This window comes from Lithobates pipiens, unplaced genomic scaffold, assembly GCF_037356315.1.
Source record: "Lithobates pipiens isolate NorthernLeopardFrog02 unplaced genomic scaffold, aLitPip1_a1.2 Scaffold_25, whole genome shotgun sequence".
In the NCBI taxonomy this organism is placed as follows: Eukaryota; Metazoa; Chordata; class Amphibia; order Anura; family Ranidae; genus Lithobates; species Lithobates pipiens.
The window spans coordinates 109,031,967-109,053,098 of record NW_027507787.1 but is presented as its reverse complement, the minus strand read 5'-3'; the positions used below and the strand labels follow the sequence as shown (position 1 = coordinate 109,053,098).

The 21,132-nt window shown below is 48.6% G+C and overlaps 10 pseudogenes; 5 read left to right on the top strand and 5 right to left on the bottom strand.

Moving 5' to 3' along the window:
• Positions 1-3,547: 3,547 nt before the first annotated feature.
• Positions 3,548-3,666, top strand: LOC143931632 (5S ribosomal RNA; annotated as a pseudogene).
• Positions 3,667-4,053: 387 nt separating this feature from the next.
• LOC143931161 (5S ribosomal RNA) lies at positions 4,054-4,172 on the top strand (annotated as a pseudogene).
• Positions 4,173-7,393: 3,221 nt separating this feature from the next.
• LOC143932561 (5S ribosomal RNA) lies at positions 7,394-7,512 on the top strand (annotated as a pseudogene).
• A 319-nt stretch (positions 7,513-7,831) lies between these two features.
• LOC143931868 (5S ribosomal RNA) lies at positions 7,832-7,950 on the top strand (annotated as a pseudogene).
• Positions 7,951-8,051: 101 nt separating this feature from the next.
• Positions 8,052-8,170, top strand: LOC143931438 (5S ribosomal RNA; annotated as a pseudogene).
• A 5,567-nt stretch (positions 8,171-13,737) lies between these two features.
• On the bottom strand, positions 13,738-13,856 carry LOC143931201 (5S ribosomal RNA; annotated as a pseudogene).
• Positions 13,857-14,015: 159 nt separating this feature from the next.
• Positions 14,016-14,134, bottom strand: LOC143931911 (5S ribosomal RNA; annotated as a pseudogene).
• Positions 14,135-15,161: 1,027 nt separating this feature from the next.
• On the bottom strand, positions 15,162-15,280 carry LOC143931178 (5S ribosomal RNA; annotated as a pseudogene).
• Positions 15,281-15,381: 101 nt separating this feature from the next.
• On the bottom strand, positions 15,382-15,500 carry LOC143932007 (5S ribosomal RNA; annotated as a pseudogene).
• A 613-nt stretch (positions 15,501-16,113) lies between these two features.
• LOC143931994 (5S ribosomal RNA) lies at positions 16,114-16,232 on the bottom strand (annotated as a pseudogene).
• Between the last annotated feature and the right edge of the window lie 4,900 nt (positions 16,233-21,132).

Sequence of the window (21,132 nt, the reverse complement as noted above, 5' to 3'; positions counted from 1 at the left end):
TTTAAGAGTAAATTGACGTAGCTTGCAAATTCCAACGTGTAAATCGTTCCATTAATTTTGTTACGCACGAAGACGGCTTACACTGACTGTTTTCCGTTTCCACTGGAAAAAGAATCCTACTGCATAGAGGTAGCGAGCGATGGTTGCATTACTCTTAATGTGTAAAGGTTTTAAAAAGATGGTTTTTTGTGAATTTTGCTTTAACGTAAAATTTGCTGTAGACATTATAACTATGGTTAGGTTTACAATGATTTAGAGATAGTAATCTCTATAATATATTAATAATAAGTATAGCAAAACAAATTAGGAAAATATTGAGGCAGTATATATAGGTCGAGATAAAGTGAATACACAAAAGAGATCAAGGAATAGTTGCAAAGTAATATCCTCATTAAGGCGGAATGTCGGAATAGCAATGGGATTCGATGGTTGCAACATAAAACGAAATATGAGAACGGCTAAAATACAGAACAGTACATAATTTAAGAGTACAGTAGAATATAGTATAAATTATTTAAGATTAAATAGACTTAGAATGAAAAAAATCTAAGTTTAAATCGTTGAGTAAATCGTTGAGTAAATCGTAAATTTATCAGTTAAGTTAACGCTGAGATTATGATTAATTTCACAGTTCCATTACGCGGTCCTTTTCCACTGGTATAGTCATAATGTAATATCAGTAATTGCTATCAGTAAATGTTAAAATTGTAAGACGGTTCACGTTTATGTGGAATTGATATGGATTTAAAAGCGGTACATTAATTTTCTGAAGCATATGGCATAAAGACGGCTTACACTGCTTTTCTCACATTTTGCTGCGGTAAAAAGAAATGTTTTGTCACTGTGTTTTAACTGTGTCAGTTAAGGTGGAGAAAAAGAAGTAATACAGAAAATAGAGTCAAACAGTGGAAACTTTTATTTGCTTGTGTCATGACAGCTGATACTGGTTGAGCAATAAAACAGTTTTATTAAGATGTAAGACTAGTTTAATTCACTACATATATGCTTTTCAGAGAGTTGTATAATATAGGCGACCAATAGGACATTCAAATGGCTTAATATTGCAGGGAGGAAGTATCGCGGTTCAACGGTAAGAGATTGAAAGAAATAGTTGTGTTAGTCTAAATTTAAAGGATATGCCGGTACCAATGAGAAAGCTTATATTAGACTAGTTGATCTTTGCATTACACAATCCTATTATTATTATTATTAAGATCATAGTGCAGAGAGATACTCAGTTAATGTCAGATATACTCGGTTAATGTCAGAAAAGCAATAAAACTGTTTACATCGTTAGCGAGCGATAGTTACATTACTCTTAGTATGTGCAGCATGTCTGGTAGCAAATGGATGGTTTTGTGAACATTTTGCATTACCGTACAATTAGCGGTAGAACTCATCGAAGTGAATAGATTTAACCGGATTTTGAGATAGTACTCTCTATTTCTAATAAGAAATAAAGAAAAATAAGTCAGGATGGTGTGTCAGGACTGTCACATACTCAATGTGACAGTTGATGTGGAGAATTAGAAATATGCAAAATAGAGCAAAAGAGTACATGGTTTATTTATATGTATGATAGTTTTATTGCATGCTTGATGTGGATGATTAAAATCGTGTAGTGAGTATAATCTATATTTAGCATAAGAATGAAAAGGCATAACATGGCAATGAGACAAACTCCATTAGAGATGTGCGCTAGATGAAATGATGAAATGTCTCTGTATAGCCCAGATTGTCTTCTGTTATCACTTAGCCTACCCTCTAAATTCACTAGCCTCTCTATATACACCAGCATGTTTACACTAGCCGATCTTCTGCATACAATAGCCTGTCTTCGAAATACACTAGCCTATGTTCTGAATACACTAGCCCGTCTTCTGTCTTCTGTATGCCCTAGCCTGTCTTCTGTATACATTAGTCTCTCTGTATAAACTAACATCTCTGTATACCCCAAACTGTCTTCTGTAAAAACTCTCTTTATAGCCTGTCTAGCCTTTCTTCTGTACACACTAGCTTCTCTGTATACACTAACCAGGCTTCTATATACAATAGCTTCACTCTATGCACTAGCCTCTCTGTATAATATAACCTCTCTGTATACCCTAGATAGTGTTCTGCATACACTAGCCTCTCCGTAGAAGCCAGCCTTTATTCTATATTCACTAGCCTTTCTTCTGTATGCTGTAGTCTTCTATATATACTATATATACTAGCTTCTCTGTAGCTTCTTCACCCTTGCATCTCTGTAAACACTGTGTAAACTAGCCAGTCTTATGTATACACTCGCCGACTGTATACACTAGACTCTCTGAATACACTAAACTCTCTGTATACCACAGCCTGTCTTCTGTATACACTAGACTGTAAAAACTAGCTAGAATACACCAGCCTGTCTTCTGTACCCACTAGACTCTCTGTATACACTACCCAGTCTTCTGTATAGAATGTCAGCTTTGATGTATACCCCAAGCCTGTCTTCTGTATACACTAGCTTCTCTATATGCACTGTCCTTTCTGTATACACTCGACTCTCTCTATACACTAACCTCTCTATATACACTAACATCTTTGTATATACTAGCCTCTCTTTAAACTAGCTGTGTACCCCAGCCTCACTGTTTACTCTAGCATCTCTGTATACTCAAGCCTATCTACATACACGAGTCTGTATTCTGTATTCACTAGCCTTTCTTCTGTATGCTGTAGTCTTCTATATATACCAGCTTCTCTGTACACCCTAGCACTGTAACAGTGCTAGGTTCCTGTATTACAGAAACAGAACACCAGCAATAAGGTGTATACTGTGCAGGAGGCACACAACACCCACTCTAACTTCTGCACTGCAGATGCATGTATTGCAGAAATTGAACAGCAGTAATAAAGGGTAGCTTCAGGTGTGTACTGTGCAGGAGACACATAACACCCACTGTAACAGTGCTAGGTTCCCAAGCAGTAAAGACACTGTCCCTGCCTATCGTCCTCTTTCCCTGACCACCGCAACACACTATACAAGGCCGCCGCGCTGGCGGCCTTATATAGTGTGGGGTGTGTACTAAACCCCCCTGAGCTATAATTGGCCACAGGAATCCTGCCTGTGGTGAATTGTGGCTCTCCTCACAGAGGATGTCACATCTGTTCTTATTATATAGAACCTATTATGCTCCTCGTAAACTTTTTCAGTTTGGCCGAACGGCCGGATGCAAGTTGCCCCCGGTGCGGGAACATGGGGGGAGACATGATGCACATGTTTTGGAGATGCCCGAAGTTGATCGGCTACTGGACAGATGTGACAGGAACCATTGATCGGGTGTTTGGAACCTCCACCAGGATGGAGGCGAAGTATTGTCTCCTGGGATTAGTTGAAGGAGTTGGAAACCCGGGAAGTAGCCAGATGGCAGTTCTGGGATGCCTATTTCAGGCAAGGAAACTGATTGCCCAACCCTGCTTAGCCTCCAATGTTGGCAATGACTTGTTTTTTTTCGCTTGTTTCCCAAGATGACCATGTTGGCGTTTCTCAAAATGGTTGACAGTGCCCGAATAGATCGCCTATGGCCCCATCACCTTGAAAGTGCCTGATCTTGTCTGATCTCAGAGGCTAAGCATTGTCGGGCCTGATTAGTAACTGGATGGGAGACCAACTGGGAATACCAGGTGCCGTAGGATTCTTTTTATGTTGTTGGCGTTGACATGTTTTTTTTTTTCCGCTTGTTTCCCAAGGTGGTCATCTTGGCATTTGTCAAGAGGGCTGAGAGAGCCGAAAGAAATCTCCTACGGCCCTGAAAGCGCCCGATCTCATCTGATCTCAGAGGCTAAGCAGGGTCCGGCCTGGATAGTACCTAATTAAAGGTGCCGTAGGAATCTTTTTATATTGTTGGCTTTGACCTGTTTTTCTTTCGCTAGTTTCTCATCTGATCTCGGAGGCCTAGCAGTGTACGGCCTGGTTAATACCAGGTGCCGTAGGCTTCTTTTTATGTTGTTGGCGTTTACCTGTTTATTTTCGCTTGTTTTCCAAGGCATTTAACAAGAGGGTTGAGAGTGCCCGAAGAGATCACCTACGGCCCCATCACCCTGAAAGCACCCAATCTCATCTGATCTCAGAGGCTAAACAGTGTCGGGCCTGGTTAGTACCTGGATGGGAGACCGCCTGGAAATACCAGGTGCCATAGGCTTCTTTTTATGTTGTTGGCTTTGAACTGTTTATTTCGCTTGTTTCTCAAAGCGACCATCTTGGTGTTTGTCAAGAGGGTTGGGCGTGTCTTGAAGAGAACGCTTACGGCCACATCACCCTGAAAGCACCCGATCTCGTCTGATTTCAGAGGCTTAGCAGCGTCAGGCCTGGTTAGTACCTGGATGGGAGACTGCCTGGGAAGACCAGGTGACATAGAAGGATCTGGCCTGGTTAGTGTCTTGATTGGGAGATCGCCTGGGAATACCGGATGCCGTAGGATTCTTTTTATGTTGTAGGCGTTGAGCTGTTTTTTTTCCCTTGTTTCCCAAGGTGACCATCTTGGCATTTGTCAAGAGGGTTGAGAGTGCACAAAGAAATTGCCTACGGGCACAACACCTTGAAAGCGCCCAATGTCGTTTGGTCTCAGAGGCTAAGCAGGGTTGGGCCTGGTTTGTACCTGGATGGGAGACCGCCTGGGTTTTCCAAATGCCGCAGGCATCTTTTTATGTTGTTGGCGTTGACTTGTTTTTTTTGTTTGTTTCCCAAGGTGACCATCTTGGCGTTTGTCAAGAGGGTTGAGCGTGCATTTGATCTGGGACCACAGCGAGCCAGCTTATCATGACCTACGTGAACCAGAGTAAAATATGAGCCGGTCATGTCCAGAACCCTGGGGTTCTTCTGGGTCCCGAAGGCTAGTAAGGAGACAAGACATAGTCAAAAGGGAGGACGGGGGAAGAAGAGAGTGCAAAGACGGAGAGAGAGGAGGTGGGGGGATGGCGGCGGGGAAAAAAAGAAAAATAAAGACAAAAAGGGAGGGGGGGAATGCCACCCAGGGCAGACATGGCCTACGTAGGTAAATGTTAGATGTTCAGTCGTTTTCTGGGACAGAGGCACTGCTCACCTCCCGAATGTAGTCTCGAGTACCAGTAAAATACCTCCAGGGCCTCCATGTAACACTAAATGCCTCTTCAGTGTTGTGAAGGGTGGCGGTCAATTCTTCCATCCGGAGAATATGATTGACTTTGGAATACCACAGCACCTTGGATGGGGGCTGAGGCTGCCTCCACAGTGCGGGAATGCAGGCCCGGGCGGCATTCAGGAGTTGCATCGTGAGGGTTTTTTTGTATTTTCGAACAGGCTGTTCGGCCAAGTGTAGAAGGCACGCTGCTGGGAACTCAAAAGTTCCTCAAGGCCGGGCATGCCCAGAAAAGGTGTCCCATGGTCCCCGTATCTGAATTTCACCTCCAACAAACATCCGGGATCGATCTATCCATTTAATTCAGAAGGTATGGGACTCTATACCAGCGTGAGACTATCTTGTATCCTGATTCTTGATATTGGTTTGCGATGGAAGCTTTATGTACTAAGGTCAGGATCTTCCCTATCTGTTGTGGGGTAAATGTGATGCCTAAGTCCCTGTCCCATTTGTGGATAAATGGTGGGGGTCGACTCCTCCTCCTGACTACTCAATAGGTTGTACAGGAGGGAGAGGGTGTGTCGCACAGGTTCCCTTTTGTGACAGATGGATTCATAGGGTGTCAGGTCTCTAGGAGTGTAGGGGGCCCTTTGTATGGCCAGAAGAAAGTGACGAAGTTGATAAGCACTAAACAAGTCAAGCGGAGGGTCAGAAAGCTCGGCGACAGTTTGCGTGGTCGGGAGCCCTCCCGAGGGCCACACCTCTCCCAGACGCTGTTTCCCCACCACTGTCAACTGTCGCAGTTTCTTGCTTTTAAATCCCGGTGGGAAGTCGGGATTACCTATAACCACAGTCATTGGTGATGGCAGGGGAGCAATGTGTGTGCAGCGGAACAACCTCCACACAACAGCCAACGTAGCTCCCACTACGGGGTGACCTCTGAGGTCTTTTGGTAGGGAGGACAGGAGCCACGGGGAGGTCAATAGGGGAATGGATCCATCCTCAATCTCCATCTTTACCCACTGCTTGTGTTGGCCATTACAATGCCAATCAACGACTCTCGCTAGCAGAGTCACTCTGTAGTATTGTCTGAGATCTGGGAGACCCAGACCCCCCTTGTCCTCTGGTCTGGCAAGCAATTGCAAACGGGCTCTGGGCGGTTTGCGCGCCCAAATAAAGTCCCGGAGCAGCACCTGCAGTTGTCTGAAAAAAATTGGGGGTAGCCGGATCGGCAATGTCTGGAACATGTATAAGATCAGTGGGAGGGCCATCATTTTGAATGCATTGCAGCGCCTGAACCAGGTCAGTGTTAAAGCATGCCAGTTTCCCAAATCAGATTTCAGTCTATCCAGGAGAGGGACAAAATTAAGCGGGTACAATTGCGCTAAATCCGCTGCGATGTCAACGCCCAGGTAACGTATAGATTTTTCAGCCCAGTAGAATGGAAAAGCGGAGCGGAGCCTCTTGGCCTCACCATCCGGGACCGATATATTCAATACAGCCGACTTGGCGCAATTGATTTTATAGTTTGATTGGCTGCCGTAACGCTGTAGAGACGCAAGTATATTGGGAAGCAAAATGTGTGGATTGGAGACGGAAAAAATTAGATCGTCAGCGTACGCCGCAATTTTGTGGTGTGCCGAGGGTTTGGATATGCCAGTAATATTCGGGTCATTCCAAACGTGACACATAAGTGGTTCCAGTGTCAGAATAAAAATTAGGGGAGACAGAGGGCACCCCTGCCTCGTCCCATTAGTGATGGGGAAAGAGTCCGAGCACCACTCGTTCACTCGTACCGCTGCCGACGGCATGGAGTAAAGCGACTTTACCCAGCTCATCATGTTGGGGCCAAGACCTATATGTTCCAGGGTGGCCTGCATAAAGTGCCAGGCCACCCTGTCAAAGGCCTTCTCCGCGTCCATTGACAACATAAGCAAGGGCCTTCCCTGTACATGCGCCGCATGGATTAAATTGAGGACTCGGGCCGTATTGTCTCTAGCTTCCGACTTATTTTTATTTTTTTTGCTTGTTTCCCAAGGTGACCATCTTGGCGTTTGTCAAGAGGGTTGAAAGTGCCTGAAGAGATTGCCTACGGGCACATCACCCTGAAAGCACCCGATCTCGTTTAATGTTGGAGGCTAAGAAGAGTCGGGCCTTGTTAGTACCTGGATTGGAGACCGCCTGGGAATACCAGGTGTCGTAGACTTCTTTTTATGTTGTTGGCGTTGACCTGTTTTTTTTTCGCTTGTTTCCCAAAGTGACCATCTTGGTGTTTGTCAAGAGGGTTTAGAGTGCCTGAAGAGATTGCCTATGGCCACATCACTCTGAAAGCACCCAATCTCGTCTGATCTTGGAGGCTAAGAAGAGTCTGGCCTGGTTAGTACCTGGATGGGAGACCACCTGGGAATACCAGTTATTGTAGGCTTCTTTTTATGTTGTTGGCATTGATTCGTTTTTTTTTTTGCTTGTTTCCCAAGGTGACCATCTTGGCATTTGTCAAGAGGATTGAGAGTGCCCAAAGAGATCGCTTACAGCAGCATCACCCTGAAAGAGCCCTATCTCTTCTCTTCTCTGAGGCTAAGAAGGGTTGGGCCTAGTTAGTACCTGGATGGGAGATGGCGTTGGAATACTAGGTGCCGTATTCTTCTTTTTATGTTGTTGACATTGACCTGTTTTTTTTCGCTTTTATCTCAAGGTGACTATCTTGGCATTTGTCAAGAGGGTTGAGAATGCCCAAAGAGATTGCCTATGGGCACATAACCCTGAAAGCACCCGATCTCCTCTGATCTCAGAAGCTAAACAGGGTTGGGCCTTGCTAGTACCTGGATTGGAGACCACCTGGCAATACTAGGTGCTGTAGGCTTCATTTTATGTTGTTGGCCTTGACCTGTTTTTTTTTTCACTTGTTTCCCAAGGTGACCATCTTGGCGTTTGTCAAGAGGGTTGAGAGTGCCCGAAGAGATCACCTACGGCCCCATCACCCTGAAAGCGTCCAATCTCGTCTGATCTCGGATGCTAAACAGTGTCAGGCCTGGTTAGTACCTGGATGGGAGACCGCCTGGGAATACCAGGTGCCATAGGCTTCTTTTTTTTAAATTTTTTTTATTTAGTAGTATGCGACATACAATGCAAAGGCAACTTCACAGAATGTGTGATACAAATAGTTACAAACAAACGATCATATTGCATGGATATCAGAGCCAATGGTAAAAAGTCCGAGGAGAATAGCACGTGTACAGCTTTGCGGTCATATCAAGATGAAATTAAAGCTCCATCACGTTGGGATCCTCTACCACTTAAAATATTATTGATACTAGCCCTGCTACCCTCGAAGAGTTTAGATATCCATAGAAAGGGGAAGAGTATTGTGTAGTAGTCAAATGGGGTCGGAACATACCATTTTCTTTTCCCTTTTTTGAGTTAAGAAGGGAAATAGTAGAACTGAAAGGAGGGAGAAGGGGAAAGAGAAGATAGGGGAAGGAAATGGCAAAAAAGGAAAAGAAGGGGTAAGGGGGTGTCGTGGGTAGAGTGGATAGGATGGGGTCCCCTCCCAGGGAGCAAGAGACGCCCTCGGCTCACCAGCTCATCAGCTGTCCAACGTTTGGAACAGCGATCTCCAACGATCACCATGAGCTTACTATGTCTCGCAGAGGTATTCTTCCGAAAAGCAAAACTGGGTCCAGTAGAACCATCTGTTCCCATGCTCCTCCGTTTTATCCCTCATTGTGGCAGTCAGGTCTTCCATTCGTTCAATATCATTTACCCTTGCGAACCACTGGGTCACCATTGGAGCAGATTGCTCTTTCCACTGACTTGGGATGCAGGCCCTACCTGCATTGAGGAGATGTTTAAGTAAGGACTTATGATAACGCTTTCTCGACATAGGAGTTAGATTGAGAAGAACTGCTGCGGGATCATTGGCTAAGGAAATGTCTGTGAACTTGTGGATGAGTCTCAGGACAGGCTGCCAGAATGTTTGTAATTTAGGGCATTCCCAGAGAATGTGGAGAATGGTGCCAGCCTGTTGCCCACAGCGACAGCAGCAGTCAGATTGACCGGGGAATATTTTGGCCAACACCACCGGTGTACGATACCAGCGTGTGATCAGCTTATATGAGATCTCCTGATATTTACTGCAGAGTGACGACTTATGGGCGAAAAAGAGTATTCTGTCCTTCTGTGGTTTGGAGAATGTAGTTTGTAAGTCCCTTTTCTATTTAGCTAGGAAGGGTGGATCCGTGGAGGATTGTGCGTCTGTCAGGATTTGGTAGGACCTAGAGAGGGAACCACGAATTGGGCCATCATCCAGGCAAAGTTCCTTGAAGGGGTGGAATTGTCTAGAGAAGCACGAATGGTTAGGTAGTGATCCGAGGAAATGGATTAGCTGTCTAGCTCTCCAGCTATCCAATGCAACAGGTACTTGCTCTAGCAGTATGGTCCCCATGGAAATCAAGCCCGTGGGTCCAAGAAATAGGGCTGCTCTCAGAAGCCCTTTCGGGGCTTTCCTGGTAAAGGCCTGGTCAGACAGGCCCGGAGAGAATCTAGGATGTCCAATAATTGGGGTCATAGAAGAAGGGAAGTTAGTCAGGTGGGAAAGGTGAAAAAAAACATCCATCTCGGCGAGCGAGGGGCCAATTGAAGGGTGAGTAGTCACACAGGGCTCCAATGGCCTCCCCGCCCAAGGTAGACCAGCCAGTGGAACCCGCGCCATCTCCTGCTCTAGCTTGACCCATAGCTTCAGTTCCCCATGCCGGTGTGTTATCACATATGGTCCCCCATCGGATAGTGTCCGCTGTGTACTGCTCATGCGCAGTACACAGCAACACGGATTCCGAAAATTGCCTGCGCACTGAGTCCAGGTTCTATCCCCACTATCCAGGTGGACAGAGAGCAAGAATATAAAAGAGCCGAGCGCAGCGAGGCCGATCCTGAAGCGTGGCGAGCAAAGCTCGCCTGCGAGGGGCCCTCTAATATTCACAACCCTATGTCCGCTTGAATGGTGGGGCTACCACCTCCACTCAGCTTCGGAGATTTTCCGAAGCTTTGTCTGCTCCGTACTGCGCATGCGCAGTACGGCGCGGACACTATATCATGGCCGGACAGTATATGGCAGAACACCGGCACCAGTCAACCACCGGAGCCAATACCTCCCCGCAATTTCGGTCGCAATAGCATTGCCCTACCAATACGCCAGAGGAACTTGATAAAGATTGAGCGAACCGCATGAAAGAAAGTCTGGGGTATTTTGATAGGTAAGGCTTGTAGTAGATAGAAAAGTCGTGGCATCGCGTTCATCTTCAACACATTACAGCGTCCGAACCATGACAGAGCTAGTGGGTCCCATCTTTTAATAACTAGACCACGCTTTACTCCACGCCGTCGGCAGCGGTACGGGTGAACGAGTGATGCTCGGACTCTTTCCCCATCACTAATGGGACGAGGCAGGGGTGCCCTCTGCCTCCCCTAATTTTTATTCTGACACTGGAACCACTTATGTGTCACGTTCGGAATGACCCGAATATTACTGGCATAGCCAAACCCTCGGCACACCACAAAATTGCGGCGTACGCTGACGATCTAATTTTTTCCGTCTCCAATCCACACATTTTGCTTCCCAATATACTTGCGTCTCTACAGCGATACGGCAGCCTATCAAACTATAAAATCAATTGCGCCAAGTTGGCTGTATTGAATATATCGGTCCCGGATGGTGAGGCCAAGAGGCTCCGCTCCGCTTTTCCATTCTACTGGGCTGAAAAATCTATACGTTACCTGGGCGTTGACATCGCAGCGGATTTAGCGCAATTGTACCCGCTTAATTTTGTCCCTCTCCTGGATAGACTGAAATCTGATTTGGAAAACTGGCATGCTTTAACACTGACCTGGTTCGGGCGCTGTAATGCATTCAAAATGACGGACCTCCCGCGGATCTTATACATGTTCCAGACATTACCGATCCGGTTACCCCCAATTTTTTTCAGACAACTGCAGGTGCTGCTCCGGGACTTTATTTGGGCGCGCAAACCGCCCAGAGCCCGTTTGCAATTGCTTGCCAGACCAAAGGACAAGGGGGGTCTGGGTCTCCCAGATCTCAGACAATACTACAGAGTGACTCTGCTAGCGAGAGTCGTTGATTGGCATTGTAATGGCCCACAAAAGCAGTGGGTGGAGATGGAGATTGAGGATGGATCCATTCCCCTATTGACCTCCCTGTGGCTCCTGTCCTCCCTACCAAAAGACCTCAGAGGTCACCCCGTAGTGGGAGCTACGTTGGCTGTTGTGCGGAGGTTGTTCCGCTGCACACACATTGCTCCCCTGCCATCACCAATGACTCCGGTTATAGGTAATCCAGACTTCCCACCGGGATTTACCAACAAGAAACTGCGACAGTTGACAGTGGTGGGGAAACAGCGTCTGGGAGAGGTGTGGCCCTCGGGAGGGCTCCCGACCACGCAAACTGTCGCCGAGCTTTCTGACCCTCCGCTTGACTTGTTTAGTGCTTATCAACTTCGTCACTTTCTTCTGGCCATACAAAGGGCCCCCTACACTCCTAGAGACCTGACACCCTATGAATCCATCTGTCACAAAAGGGAACCTGTGCGACACACCCTCTCCCTCCTGTACAACCTATTGAGTAGTCAGGAGGAGGAGTCGACCCCCACCATTTATCCACAAATGGGAGAGGGACTTAGGCATCACATTTACCCCACAACAGATAGGGAAGATCCTGACCTTAGTACATAAAGCTTCCATCGCAAACCAATATCAAGAATCAGGATACAAGATAGTCTCACGCTGGTATAGAGTCCCATACCTTCTGAATAAAATGGATAGATCAATCCCGGATGTTTGTTGGAGGTGAAATTCAGATGCGGGGACCATGGGACACCTTTTCTGAGCATGCCCGGCCTTGAGGAACTTTTGGGTTCCCAGCAGCGTGCCTTCTACACTTGACCGAACAGCCTGTTCGAAAATACAAAAAAACCCTCACGATGCAACTCCTGAATGCCGCCCGGGCCTGCATTCCCGCACTGTGAAGGCAGCCTCAGCCCCCATCCAAGGTGCTGTAGTATTCCAAAGTCAATCATATTCTCCGGATGGAAGAATTGACCGCCACCCTTCACAACACTGAAGAGGCATTTAGTGTTACATGGAGGCCCTGGAGGTATTTTACTGGTACTCGAGACTACATTCGGGAGGTGAGCAGCGCCCCTGTCCCAGAAAACGACTGAACATCTAACGTTTACCTACATAGGCCATGTCTGCCCTAGGTGGCGTCCCCCCCCCCCCCCCCTCCCTTTTTGTCTTTATTTTTCTTTTTTTCCCCGCCTCCATCCCCCCCTCCTCTCTCTCCGTCTTTGCACTCTCCTCTCCCCCGTCCTCCCTTTTGACTATGCCTTGTCTCCTTGCTAGCCTTCGGGACCCAGAAGAACCCCAGGGTTCTGGACATGACCGGCTCATATTTTACTCTGGTTCACGTAGGTCATGATAAGCTGGCTCGCTGTGGTCCCAGTTGTTCTCCATTTTTACATTTGTCCGAATGGAGCTGCACTAGTTATACTGTACTACATGTCGGAGGTGGGGTTTCTCTCTTTTCTGCATGAAACTGTAGGACTCCCCTCTGAGAACCCAGAGTTATTTGGCTGCCTATTTTTTGTTACCATGTAATTGTGACCCTGGGTCATGCTGTATGGTTGACTGTTATATTTATGTTGTTCTACTTATACTTAATAAAAGAATAAAACAAAAAAAAAAAAATAAGTCAATGCCAACAACTTTAAAAAAAAGCCTATGGCATCGAGAAATCCCAGGCGGTCTCCCATCCAGGTACTAACCAGGTCCCAACTCTGCTTAGCCTCTGAGATCAAATGAGATTTGGCTCTTTCAGGGTGATGCAGCCATAGTAGATTTTTTCAGGCACGCTCAACCCTCTTGACAAACGCCAAGATGGTCACCTTGGGAAACAAACAAAAAAACAGGTCAACACCAACAACATAAAAAGAAGCCTACCGCACCTAGTATTTCCAGGCGGTCTCCCATCCAGGTATTAACAAGGCGTGACCCTTTCTAGCCTCTGAGATCAGCAGAGATTGGGCGCTTTCAGGGTGATGTGCCCATAGGCAATCTCTTTGGGCACTCTCATCCCTCTTGAAAAATGCCAAGATAGTCACCCTGGGAAACAAGCGAAAAAAAACATGTCAACGCCAACAACATAAAAAGAAGAATACGGCACCTGGTATTTCAAGGCCGTCTCCCATTCAAGTACTAACTAGGCCCAACCCTTCTTAGCCTCTGAGATCAGAAGAGATAGGGTGCTTTCAGGGTGATGCGGCTGTAAGCGATCTCTTTAGGCACTCTCAACCCTCTTGACAAATGCCAAGATGATCACTTTGGGAAACAAGCGAAAAAAACAGGTCAACACCAACAACATAAAAATAAGCCTGCGGCATCTGGAAAACCCAGGCGATCTCCCACCCAGGTACAAACCAGGCCCAACCCTGCTTAGCCTCTGAGACCAAAAGAGATTGGGCGCTTTCAGGGTGTTGTAGGCAATTTCTTTGTGCACTCTCAACCCTCTTGACACATGCCAAGATGGTCACCTTGGGAAACAAGGGAAAAAAAACAGGTCAACGCCGACAACATAATGAGAAGCCTACGGCACCTGGTATTCCCAAGCTTTCTCCCATCCAGGTACTAACCAGGCCCATCGCTGCTTAGCCTCCGAGATCAGATGAGATTGGGCTCTTTCAGGGTGATTTGGCCGTAGGCACTCTCTTTGGGCACTCTGAAGCCTCTTGACAAAGGCCAAGATGGTCACCTTGGGAAAAAAGCTAAAAAAACAGGTCAAAGCCAACAACATAAAAAAAAGCCTACGGCATCCAGTATTCCCAGGCGATCTCCCAATCAAGACACTAACCAGACCAGATCCTTCTATGGCACCTGGTCTTCCCAGGCAGTCTCCCACCCAGGTACTAACCAGGCCTGACGCTGCTTAGCCTCTGAATTCAGACGAGATCGGGTGCTTTCAGGTTGATGTGGCCGTAAACGTTCTCTTCAAGACACGCCCAACCCTCTTGACAAACGCCAAGATGGTCGCCTTGAGAAACAAGCAAAAAAACAGGTCAAAGCCAACAACATAAAAAGAAGCCTATGGGCTTACAGCGGACCTTAAAAGATGGGACCCACTAGCTCTGTCATGGTTCGGACGCTGTAATGTGTTGAAGATGAACGCGATGCCACGACTTCTGTATCTACTACAAGCCTTACCTATCAAAATACCCCAGACTTTCTTTCATGCGGTTCGCTCAATCTTTATCAAGTTCCTCTGGCACAGAAAACATATGCGTATTGGTAGGGCAATGCTATTGCGACCGAAATTGCGGGGAGGTATTGGCTTCCCGAACCCTGCTCTATATTACACAGCGACGCACATGACACCGGTGGTTGACTGGTGCCGGTGTTCTGCCATATACTGTCCAGCCATGATATAGTGTCCACGCCGTACTGCGCATGCGCAGTACGGAGCAGACGAAGCTTCGGAAAATCTCCGAAGCTTAACGGCGCCTGCGCGGTGAGTGGAGGTGGTAGCCCCACCATCCAAGCGGACATAGGGTTGTGAATATTAGAGGGCCCCTCGCAGGCGAGCTTTGCTCGCCACGCTTCGGGCTCGGCCTTGCTGCGCTCGGCTCTTTTATATTCTTACTCTATGTCCACTTGGATAGTGGGGATAGAACCTGGACTCGGCATGCTCGGCAATTTTCAGAATCTGTGTTGCTGTGTACTGTGCATGCGCATTGGCATTTGATACAAGTGAAAAAAACAGGTCAAGGTCAATGTCAACAACATAAAAAGAAGAATACGGCACCTGGTATTCCAACGCCATCTCCTATCCAGGTACTAACTAGGCCCAACCCTTTTTAGCCTCAGAGAAGAGAAGAGATAGGGCTCTTTCAGGGTGATGCTGCTGTAAGCGATCTCTTTGGGCACTCTCAACCCTCTTAACAAATGCCAAGATGGTCACCTTGGGAAACAAGCGAAAAAAAAAATCAAATCAACGCCAACAACATAAAAAGAAGCCCACAATAACTGGTATTCCCAGGTGGTCTGCCATTGAGGTACTAACCAGGCCCGACTCTTCTTAGCCTCCAAGATCAGACGAGATTGGGTGCTTTCAGAGTGATGTGGCCATAGGCAATCTCTTGAGGCACTCTCAACCCTCTTGACAAACACCAAGATGGTCACTTTGGGAAACAAGCGAAAAAAAAAACAGGTCAACGCCAATAACATAAAAAGAAGTCTACGACACCTGGTATTCCCAGGCGGTCTCCCATCCAGGTACTAACAAGGCCCGACTCTTCTTAGCCTCCAACATCAAATGAGATTGGCTGCTTTCAGGGTGATGTGCCCGTAGGCAATCTCTTCAGGCACTTTCAACCCTCTTGACAAACGCCAAGATGGTCACCTTGGGAAACAAGCAAAAAAATAAAAAATAAGTCGGAAGCTAGAGACAATACGGGCCGAGTCCTCAATTTAATCCATGCGGCGCATGTACAGGGAAGGTCCTTGCTTATGTTGTCAACGGACGCGGAGAAGGCAAGTTATTGTAGGCTTCTTTTTATGTTGTTGGCATTGATTTGCTTTTTTTTTTCGCTTGTTTCCCAAGGTGACCATCTTGGCATTTGTCAAGAGGGTTGAGAGTGTCCAAAGAGATCGCTTACAGCAGCATCACCCTGAAAGAGCCCTATATCTTCTATTCTCTGAGGCTAAGAAACTAAACTCTTCGAGGGTAGCAGGGCTAGTATCAATAATATTTTAAATGGTAGAGGATCCCAACGAGATGGAGCTTTAATCTCATCTTGATATGACCGCAAAGCTGTACACGTGCTATTCTCCTCTGACTTCTTACGATTGGCTCTTATATCCATGCAATATGATCGTTTGTTTGTAACTATTTGTATCACACATTCTGTGAAGTTGCCTTTGCATTGTATCTCGCATACTACTAAATAAAAAAGAAAAAAAAAGAAGCCTATGGCACATGGTATTCCCAGGCGGTCTCCCATCCAGGTACTAACCAGGCCAGACACTGTTTAGCCTCCGAGATCAGACGAGATTGGGCGCTTTCAGGGGGATGGGGCCGTAGGTGATCTCTTCGGGCACTCTCAACCCTCTTGACAAACGCCAAGATGGTCACCTTGGGAAACAAGTGAAAAAAAAAACAGGTCAAGGCCAACAACATAAAAAGAAGCCTACAGGGGGGCGTGGCCTGGACATGGCGGAGTAAAGACACGTTTTTGTTGAGCTCCCGGCCTCGGACCCCCTTTCCCGGCCTACTGCACCATAATCCCGGAATGCTGCCGACCAAAAGGCACAAGACCAGAGCCTTAGCCAGGGGGACTTCTGCCTCCAAAAACCCCAGTGAGATTAGACGCTTTTTTAAGAAGATCCAGGACCCGAGCGCCGGAGCCCGGCCTCGCGGGGCCCTACACGTGGCACATCGCGGGCGGATAAGCATCGGGAGGATCTTCTTGGCTCCCCCGGCTCGGACTCCCTACCCAGTGGCTGCCCAGAACTTCCAGACCCACCCGGTGGTGAGATGTCGGCGGGAAGCCCCGCTGCGCCGGCAGATGTGGACCAGGACATCCGAGCGCTTCTACAGGCGCTGCCCACACGGAATGACATAGAGGTGCTGATCCTCCGCCTCGAGGAGACCCATCGTCGGGATATCCAGGAGGTGAGGGGAGAGGTTTCCAGCCTGGCAGAGCGCGTGCACACGGGGGAGACCTCAGTCTCCTCCTTAGAGGGCCGGGTGCTAGCCCTGGAACAGGCAGGGGACCGGCACCGTGATGCGGCAGTTTCTCTCCAGCTGCACATAGAGGACATTGAGGACCGGAGCCGTCGTTCCAATGTGCGGCTCCGTGGCATTCCGGAATCCTCAGCTGCAGAGAACCTGGGGGACATAGTGCTGAACATTTTCCGTGTCATAGCGGCAGACCCGGAGATGTCCGTCGAGCTCGATAGAGTTCATAGAACTCTGGGACCGAGATCCGCGGACCCGGCGCGGCCGCATGATGTAGTGTGCCGATTCCACCGCTATGTACAGAGGGAACTTATACTTCGCCAGGCCTGGGAACATGGCGAGGTGGAGTTGGATGGTGCTCGGATCCTGATTTTGCCAGACCTCTCTAGGGCTACCCTGAAGCGCAGGGCACTGCTCCGTCCCCTGCTGGAACTGGCAAGACAGCGTGGATACACTTACCGGTGGGGATATCCCCTCTCGGTCACGTTCCGGAAGGAGTCATCTTCCTTTACACTCCAGGGACCGTCAGATCTCCCAGCACTCTTCCAGTTTCTGGCCGTGGATCCGATCGTGATTCCGGATTGGCTGCAGCTACTACCTCGCCTGCCCGGCAGATCCGGTGTCCTCCAGATGCAGGGCCCGCTTCCCCGCCGCCACAGGAGACCAGGAGGGAGACGGCGTTCCTCTTCCAGAGACGCCCGCCGTGAGTAACTGGGGGACTGCTCTGCGTCCTCCTCTAGCCTGTCGTGACTGTTTGCCCCCTTCCTACCCTAACTGGCTCCTGAGTTGGCTGTTTGCTAGCCCCCATTTCCCACCCATCTATTGTGCCTCCCCTTCGCGACTGGCGGGACCCCCCCGGGAGTTTGGGCGACTGGACACGAACTTCGGCTTCACTCTGATAGATGCCGGTCTTGCTTCTGGGGTCAGCTCTGCCTGTTGGGAGGATTGTCTGCCGCCCGCTGTGCGCTCCACATTGCCTTTGGATTGTGAAGTGAGAGGTACACTCTTTGACCCCGCACCCCCTATCTGACCTGTACCATTTGTGCTGGCTGGTTCCCCAGGGGAGTTCTACCGGTTACCCTTAAGCCTACATGGATCTGGTTCCACTCCAATTGACGCCGGACTCCTTCCTGGGGTCTCCCCTGAATGTTTGTGGGGTGCCCTGCCCCCCAGCCTGACCCGGGATCATGAGGCAGGAGCACTATAGCTGGACTGGGGACGGATCTGTCTGGTTGTTTGGGGGCCGCTCTGCACCTCTTCCTGATCGGATGTGCCTGCGGGCCCTTTTTCTTAGCCCTGGTGAGTCGGTAGCTATTGCGGGTTGTCCTCGGGCCCCTGCTTTACCCTTCTTGATGTGACCACCCGCAGTTTTCGGAGATGGCAGGGGACCGCAGACTGTAACGCATGAATCCTCACGGCGCTGGCGCCCCCCCTGTTTGCTGCCATGCTTTACGGGGACTGCCTTTGGGCGATATCATGCCTCCCTCCGTGCACCCCGCACTGACCTTTGACCACGGAGCTGAAGGAACTTTGCTGGATTGGTCCCGGGACGGTGACTCTATCCTGCTACTACGCTGAGGGACACCTGGGGGGGGGGGTATGCCCTTTCGTGGTTTGTTTGGTTATCAAGCTGCGGTGTTATGAGACCGTGGATGACCACACGAGTGTTCTCCGGGGGTGACTGTTTACCTTCCTTGCTCTTTTTTTTTTTTTCCCCTCAATACCCCTCCCCCTTTTTTACCCTTTTCCTCTCTTCCCTCCTCTCCCCTGCACTTTCTTCTCCCTCCCTACCCCCCCCCCCCCATCCCTTATTCACCTCTCCCTCCCCCTTCTTTCCCCTTCATCTGGTCTCTTTCTGCCTTTCACTCTCCCCCCCCTTCTTCCCCTCCTCTTTCTTCCCTCCCACCCTCCTCTCTGTTTCTCTCCGGCTCCCCTTCTTCCTCCCCCCCCTCGGAGATGCTGCAGAATGCTATAAGTGGGGGTGCACTGCATGTATATGTACATATATGTATTTTCTTTTTTGGGTTCTCGGGGCTTGGGGATGTGGAGCGGGGGGGGTGGAGGTCACTCTCACGGGTGGGACCCTGGGTTGTGTTAGGCTCCCCCGGGCGTGCCTATGTTTTGGGGCGGGTCGGGGGACCCTTTAGAGCTGTTGAGTTCACGTTTGTCATTTATTATTTATATATGTGTTTTTTTTTTTTTTTCTTCCCTCATGTACTTCTGTGTGCCTTTCATTGTTTGCCTGTCACATGTATGCCGTTTCAAGACAATGTTCCTTTTATGGCTGGGAGTAGGGGGGGACGAGTCCCGGGAGTCTCTCTCCGACTTGTCCACCTTACGCTCCAAATAGGACGACGCTTTAAACCCAGTATACTGCTGGTATGCGTTATAGCAACTTTTTTCTAGTTTAGTGATTTTATATTTTCTTTTTTTTTCTCTCTTGTTACTTTCTTTTCTTTCTCTCTCTTGTTCGAGCTTTTAGTGCGGACTTCTCTACTTTCTTTCTCCCACGGGCTGTGGGGTACTGTCCTTAATATTTTCCATCTGTTTTCTTCCCCCCCACTCTTTTTCACGTTCGGTTCCCCCTGGTCTATCAGTCACGTGATATCTACCTGGGTTTTGCCTGGCGTGGTTTTTTCTGGGCGCCCATTTCTATATCTCAAGGGCGCGATGGCGGACCTTATTAAATTCACCTCCTTTAATGTCAAGGGGCTGAACTCCCCTGAAAAGCGGCGTATTCTCCAGCGAGAACTGAAGAAATCCTGCACTGATGTGGCCTTTATCCAGGAAACACATTTTAAAAAGACGAACCTCCCCTTTCTCCAGTCGAGATTTTTTCCTCATGTCTACCACTCCACTAACCCCTCGGCTAAGACCAAGGGGGTCTCCATTTTGATCTCCAGCAAACTCCCCTGGGTGTTTCTGGAGTCCCGGGTAGACCCGGAGGGCCGCTTCCTCTTTCTTAAGGGCCGCATAGGGGAAGTACTATTTACCTTCGCTACGATATATGCCCCCAATGTTCAGCAGCACGTGTTTCTTAGGACTGCTTTTGATTGTTTGAGGGACTTTCGGGAGGGTCAGTTGATACTGGGTGGGGATTTTAACATCCCTCTTACACCTCAGGTTGATACGTCTGCCTTGTGCTCCTCAGTGCCGGTTTCTATCAGAAAGCAGATAACCAGGTACCTTCTACAGGACCAGCTGGTTGACGTATGGCGCCTGCAACACTCGGGGGAAAGGGATTATTCTTTTTACTCCCCCCCCCACAAGTCCTACTCGAGGATAGATTTATTTTTGATCCCTCATGATCAACTACACCTGGTGGACTCTACCGCCATCGGCCATATCACTTGGTCCGACCACGCTCCAGTGGCTCTTACTTACGCCCTCACGAAGAATCCCTCCCCCCGGTCTTTGTTTTGGCGCCTCAACGAGAGCCTCCTTCAAATCCCGGAGGTTTTGGCAGATGTTACCAGGTCAATTGACCTGTACTTTTGGGAAAACGAAACACAGGATTGCGACCCGGGGACGGTATGGGAGGCCCACAAAGCGGTTCTCCGCGGGGTCCTGATCAAGCATGGGGCTCGAATCAAATGAGAGCGGAATGAGCGGCTGACCAAGCTTCTTTCTGAGCTTGCCACTACTGAGGCGAGGCACAAGCATGCTCCCACGCAGCTTCTGGAGAATGAACTGGGGATGCTGCGGGCCCAGATCACTGACCTACTTCACTACAAAGCAAAAGCGGCACTCCAGTTCTGTCGGAAATTGTCCTATGAATCGGGGGACAAATGTGGGAAGTTGTTGGCTCGGTCGGTTTGGGAATTGAAGTCTGCCTCCTATATTCCGCAGCTGGTAGATGGGAAGGGTCAGAGGGTCTCTACCCCAACTCAGATAGCTGATACTTTTGGGAAATTCTACCATGATCTTTATAATTTGCCCGACTCCGGGTCCAGTCTGGAGGAAATAGATAGGTATGTGATCAGTTCCGGTCTACCGACCCTTTCGGTGGAGACACGGGAGGGTCTGGAGGGCCCGATCACATTGGAAGAGGTGCAACGGGCAGTAGGCTCGTTGAAAGTAGGTAAGGCCCCGGGTCCGGACGGTTACACCGCACAATACTATAAGACCTTTTTGCCTACCCTCGGCCCGCATTTGGTGCAGGTTTTTAATGCTCTGGGCTCGGGAGGGGACTTTCCGAGGGATACCCTTAGAGCCCATATTTCATTGATCCCCAAAGAGGGCAAG